This window comes from Pollicipes pollicipes, unplaced genomic scaffold, assembly GCF_011947565.3.
Source record: "Pollicipes pollicipes isolate AB1234 unplaced genomic scaffold, Ppol_2.1 Scaffold_4219;HRSCAF=4965_pilon_pilon_pilon, whole genome shotgun sequence".
Taxonomy (NCBI): Eukaryota; Metazoa; Arthropoda; class Thecostraca; order Pollicipedomorpha; family Pollicipedidae; genus Pollicipes; species Pollicipes pollicipes.
In genome coordinates, this window is record NW_023596448.1 from 24898042 (window position 1) to 24905045 (window position 7004).

Here is a 7004-nt window from a genome sequence, read left to right on the forward strand (position 1 = left end):
CCATGGTGTGTTAACTGTGGGAAAAACCAAAAACCTCATTCTACTTTCGATCGTTCATGTCCGGCGTACGCCAGAGAGAAGGAGATTATTGCATTGAAAACAACGAAGAACATCTCATTTCGTGAAGCGAGGGATCTGTATGAACTGAGCCACCCCAAGAAGTCATATGCCACAGCGGCCAAGGCTCCTGTCGCACCTGAAACATCCTTAGATCATATGACTGGAACCCAACTCATTGAACTACTTAAATCGTTCGGGCTGTCGGTTGTACCGGCGTCCCAGGTGCACACCACCGTATCGACAACATCATCGTCCCCCGTGCCGTTAGCACCCCGCGCCCCTTCTGAGGCAGAGGCCAGCTCGCCAGTTGTTGCCTCGCCGTCTCACCCCTCCCCGGTGCCGGAGAGCCCGGTGCCCGCCGTGGTGCCAGCCTCCGCGGCATCATCTGACGCGCCGGCGGAGGGAGAGGGGTGGACGGTCGTTCAGCGTGGCCGGGGCCTGCGGACTTTGCCGGCCTCACCATCCAGCACCCAGTTGCCGTCGTCTCCAGTGACATCCGCTGCGAGCACTTCTGGAAGAGCGCTTGAAACCCTAGAGCGCCACGGGGCAGACAGGCGCGTCCGTGAGGCTAAAAAGGCGCGTCTGGCTGAGCAGGAGCGGGCCAAAGCAGCCAACAGGCTGTCAGGAGCGGCTGCCAGGCTGTCCCTCCTCCGCCACCACCACGTACGGGATATGCTGGCTCCAAGCGTGTCCCGTCTAGGCCCTTGTCCCCAAGTGACGGGGGTAGCCCAAGGTCCCGCCCAGGCTGGGGCACCGATCTGTGGAACTGGGTTCCGGGGCTGAGATATCTGGCGCTTCATCTGGAGCGGCGCAGTTGTTTTAAATCTCATCTTTTAAGTGTGAGATATTGCATCTTCTTTTACACGTCCTTTTACTGTCGTTTTTACAGTGGAACCGCTGTTCTTTTGAACCGTGTCGCGTCTTAAAGTGTGACTTTGACCCTTTTTTACTGCGCCCTCTGGCAGGCGTATTGACTGTGATATTCTGCGCGCTGTGCTGGTGAGCTAGGTGTGTAATGGCTACCCTCACTTTTTAGTTTTATGACAAGTATCTTACAGTGGAACTGCAGGAGCGTGAGAACTAGTCCACACGATCTCAGAGTCATTTTGAATCAGCGCTGTCCGGCCATCGCCTGCCTGCAGGAGACCAAACTGGCACCTGGCTCTCATATTAGTATCCCGAGCTACAGCGTAATGCGTCGGGATATGCCAGCTGATCCAATTGCACACGGCGGAGTTCTTTTGGCTGTGCACCACAGTGTCTCCGTCCAACGCGTGGTCTTACACTCGGACCTGCAAGCTGTTGCAGCTAAGGTACGTTTTGGGCGTCGTGCAATAACCGTCTGCTCGCTTTACTTGCCTCCTGGTGCTCCATTTCCGACGGCAGAAATTAGATGCCTGCTGGCCGAGCTTCCCCCGCCTCTTCTATTGCTGGGTGACTTTAATGCTCACCACACATCTTGGGGCTGCGCCCAGACCAACACCCGCGGCAGGCATTGCGAAACTTTTTTACACGATGAATCTCTCTGTATTTTAAACACCGGGACCCGAACCCACATGACGCTGCCGTCAGGTCAGACATCGGCGCTGGACTTGAGTTTTGCCAGCCCCCAACTGGCGGCACACCTGACATGGTCGGTTGACAACGAATCCTTTGGTAGTGACCACTACCCCATCTGGTTGCGTTACCAGAACGGAGCAGCTCTCGGTTCCAGGTCAGAACGGTGGAATCTTAGAAAGGCCGACTGGGATAAATTTCAGGCACGTGTGGAAACCAGGTCAGCCTCCGGTTCGGTGGAAGCGCCTGCATCGATAGATAAACTCACCTCCACAATCTTACGATCGGCAGAAGAAAGCATACCACATACATCCGGTGCCCCACGTCGTCCCCCTGTTCCGTGGTGGACGGACCAGTGCCGCGACGCCATCTATGCGCGTAAGAGGGCCCTTAGAAAGTTTGACCGTCGGAGCACGACTGAGAATCTTATTGCATTTCGACGAGCACGAGCGACTGCTAGACGCACCATTCTAGAGGCTAAGCGGGCATCGTGTCGATCGTACATCGGCCAAACAAACTGCCAAACACCGGCATCCAATGTATGGTCAAACGCATTGCGGGACAGCACTCGTCTGTGCCACACCCTGTGCTCCGTATCAATGGACGCGATATTATACACACAGCTGACTTAGCAAATGAAATCGCTCGCGCATTCTCCGAACGGTGTGGTAACGGCGATGCCGTCCCACAGTTTATGCGTCACCGGGTTCGCTGCGAGGCATCCCCTGTCGACTTCAGCACGACGGAGCAGATGTCGTATAACCGACCTTTTACAATGGCCGAACTATTTTCCGCGATTGGATCGCTGCGCAACGTGGCAGAGGGTCCGGATCTAGTTGACAACGTCATGCTTAAGCAACTCCCCACTTCAGTAGTTGAGGACCTCTTAGCAACGTACAACAATCTCTGGGAGAATGGAGGTTTTCCGGAGTCGTGGCGTGAGTCACATGTTGTCCCTATGCTCAAGCCTAGTGAGAGTGGGGCTGACCCTGCCGACTATCGCCCTATCTCACTGACATTATGCGTTTGTAAGTTGATGGAACGTATGATAAATGTGCGTTTGTCGTGGTTTTGGGAGCGGTACAACGTTTTTACGGCTTACAATGTGGATTCGGAAAAACTCGCAGCACCATTGATCATCTTATAGCTCTGGACACAAACATTCGCACCAGTTTTAGGGAAAAACGACATGTTGGCGTCGTGTTTTTTTATGTTGAAAAAGCCTATGATACGACGAGGCGTTATGGCATCCTGAAAAAGCTTTCATTATGGCATTCGAGGAGCCATGGGCACGTTCCTAGCGAACTTTATGACCGATCGTTCTTTCAGAGTTCGTGTTGGCTCACACTTCTCGGATAGATACCAACAAGATAATGGTGTGTCCCAGGGCAGTGTTCTGAGCGTCACTTTGTTCGCGGTGATGATTAACGATATTGGTGACTCCCTTCCAAAGTCGGTCAGCCGCTCTCTCTTCGTGGATGACGTCGCCATCTGGTATGCCTCGTCAAACTTTACCTCCTTGGAGCGTCGCTTGCAGTCGGCTGTGATCAGCCTGAAAATATAGAATGTTATAAACGGACTACGTTTCTCGGCCTCGAAAACAGTCGCTATACACTTTTGCAGACGACGTCGTCAATGCCCCGCTATGACGTTAAGACTATACGGCCAGACCATCCCGAACGAATCCAGTACCCGCTTCTTGGGTCTGCAGTTTGATAACCGTTTATCGTATGGGTCACATTTGAAAACCCTACGTGACAACTGCTTTAAAGCATTGAACATAGTGAAGTATGTGTCTCGAGCATCTTATGGAGCGGACAGAAGAACACTGTTACTACTCTACCGCTCACTTATACGTTCGAAACTTGACTATGGCTGTTTTATTTATGACCGCGCGCCGAGTTCCTGCAAACGTTTATTAGACACCGTGCACCATACCGCATTACCCATTGTGACGGGGGCGTTCAGGACGTCGCCAGTTGCTAGCCTTACCGTGGAAGTTAATTAACCGGCGTTGGCACTGAGAAGGGAAATGCTTGGCACGCGGTACTTTTGCAAGCTGGCTCAATTTCCCAACCATCCGACTCACCGAGCAATCTTTTCACGTGATGTGGAAAGCAAGTTCCAAAGTAGCGGAAGGCCGTCCGCTGTTCCATTTGGTGTCCATATGAAGAAGCTGTTCCGGGAAAGCGACATAAGTTTGCGTGGTGTGCTTGGGTCGCGTCCCGTATCAGTGCCTCCATGGGGGCTAATCTCACCAAAAGTGGATTTATCCCTTTGATGCACCAGCAAACAGGGAACGATCCCAAGCGACCTGAGATCGAAGGCTCTGGAGCACATCGGGTCGTACATAGGTTTTCAAGCCACATATACTGATGGGTCAAAGACGGAGGTAGGCGTTGGTGCTGCATTTGTGAATGACCAAGCCACCTGGTCCTTTTCTTTACCGAAACACGCCTCAGTTTACACGTCCGAGCTCGTTGCAATCAGTAAAGCCCTATGCTTCATCGAAGTTGGTGAGAGCAACTCACACGTGATCTTATCCGATTCTTTGAGCAGCCTGTTGGCTCTGACAACCTATAACCCACCTTGTCCCATTATACAGGATATTTTAGTTCGCCTGACAGCGCTGGATCTTGCTGGTAAAACTGTCGTCTTATGTTGGATACCGAGTCATATGGGTATCGCAGGTAACGAGCGTGCTGACGCGGCCGCAAAACGGGCAGCGCGTGCACCTTACACCCCTTCTTTACCCTTGCCGGCAAGGGACTTTTACCCTGCAATCGCGACCTTTGTGAAGGGGAAATGACAACGCTGCTGGGACTCCACTGTAAACAATAAGTTAAAGATGATCAAGCCACAACTGGGTCCATGGTCTTCAAGCTCACGTAAGTTGAGACGCGAAGAAGTAACCCTCAGCAGATTACGAATTGGCCACACGCACGCAACACATGGCTACCTTTTGTGCGGCGAAGAACGCCCTAAATGTCCTCGCTGTGATGCGCCACTAAAGGTTCGCCGCGTTATTCACTCTTGCCCACAGTTCAGAGAAGAGCGGGCACTTTACTTCGGACGAGATGCGTCAGGTCTTACCTTTTCAGACCTTATTGGTGACGCATGCTTGGCACCGGACAGCTGTTTTCATTTTTGAGAAGCATAGGATTCACAGCCATTTATACACCACGGTAAACACTTAGCTGTTATGGGCGCAAAATGACCCTAGAAGTCGACGCGCCCTAAAACCCCAATCATCATCATGGCAACAAGCGAAGCAAGAAACATATTCCGTATGACCTCTGCGAACCGTCTCCGCGTCAGGTTGGTTGAAATGGTTTGGATCCATTTCGTATCATGGAGATATGAAGGTGGAAATATGTAGATATCAAGGTATCAAGGTGCTTTTGTCGGCTGGAAATTGCGTAGCTTCCTGCGCCATTGGGATCATTCAGGGTTTTCAGAACGTTGATCACACCTCTGGTCGTAGAACCTGGGCGCCACGCAACTGTCATTGGCGGATAACATGGACATGGCAATTTCTGTCGTAAAGTCCCAGTGCCGACAGGACGGCGTCATTGAGAATTACGGCTGTCGATTTCTCAACATGATTGGGGATGCCGAAGTCGCGAAGGTTGCCAAAATGGGACGTGTAGAAACTTGCCCAACCACATTTACTCTGGTTATCCGGAACAGCTAAGGAATGCAAAGCGAAGATTTTGAAGACTTACCTTCCAACTAATATTGGACGAAGCATATATATATATATATATATATATATATATATATATATATATATATATAAATCAAACACACGAACGTTTTCCTCGTCCCGTGTTCCTGGAAAACCCTGGCGTCGCCGCCAGCGAGCCGGCCGGCGCCAGCCGTGGAACGGTATTCAGTGCATATTCATGCTGCTTAACACCCCTCCTCTCCGACCAAGAGCCACAAGTTCACCATTCAGTCTAATATTTGACGCCAGACAAACGCCAAATGAACATAAAAGAAGACTCGGTAAAATCATAAGTAAAAACTTGGGGCCCGTGCAGGATCATGATGAGCTGAGCGCGGTGTGGCGGGGTTACCACTCAGCAGCTCCACAGAGCGCAGTCATCCTGCAGACTCAGCTCCAGCCTGCGGCGGTAGCAGGGCGCCACTTTTTTCTGTCGGAGGCAGCTGAGGCCAGCCTGTTTGCAGATATCTGAGCACCTGTGAGAGCACCGGATCCCGGCTGGTGCTGGCACGGATGTGGTCTACATCCACAGCGTGCGACACGTCTTCCAGCATGTTTACGACGTCACCGAGGACCGGAACATTGGGAAGAACGACTGGCAGAGGCAGGCGGCTGAGGCCGACCGTGTTGTCGATGCACGGCCAGCGACGCACTGGAACCGGTACTGATAGTCAGACAGTAACAGTCGCCGCCGCAGGATCCTGGGAGCCACTGCGAGGGACAGGGTTTATCAGCAGACAGCAGACCCAGCAGGGGTTTGTAGTCGCAAGTGTACTTCTGTACGCATGCTCGGTGCTCAACGAGCTCACCCACGCTCAGCCAGCCTGGCTACCTCCAGAGTTCGGATAGCACTGACGATGATCGTGCATTCGAAGCTTCACGCACAGTTTTTCTAGATAGCGTTCGCTATCACTGACACAACTTTTAAACTCAGCCCCCGTGCAGCGCCCACTGCGCCTGCAGTAACGATGCAGCAGACCACATTCGGCAGCACTGGTGATTGCACTGCTTTAACGCATGAGGTGCTTTGGAATCGGATGAAGATGATGCGAAGTACAGCTTAAATCCCTGTGCAATTATCCACAATGACATAAAGTTATGATGTCCATGGAAGGATTATACACCATGCAAGGTATATACAAGTATATACACCAAGGCTGTTGCCAGGCGTTAAATGGCCTATAATATAATAATATAATAATACAATTATAATATAATAAGTCGATGATACTCAGGGCGTCGCCAGATATCGGAAGTTCTACGGGTATAGGTGATGAGAACTCCACAAATGTATATTGCAGATCGAAATGGGACCAAGTTTGTGTACTGACATTGGCAAATCGCATTCTACTGGGAAAGTTCGACCCAGGGGCCGGGTGGGGGATGCGAGAGGGAGGAGTACGCATCACACTCTATAGTCGGATAGGGGGTGGACAGTTCCCCCGTCCTAGCCACCTTCTTACAGGAAATTTATCTTCTTCACACAGATTTTCATTGGGGGTTCATATTCCCAATTTCATTACAATAAAGCTATCTCACAGTGGGAGGACTACGATGTTATAAAGCTAGCACGATGTTACTTGGACTCCAAAAAGACCCCTCGGTGATATCCCCCCTTATACTGACCGAGCACATTCAATGCAATCCGTGCCTCCAGTTC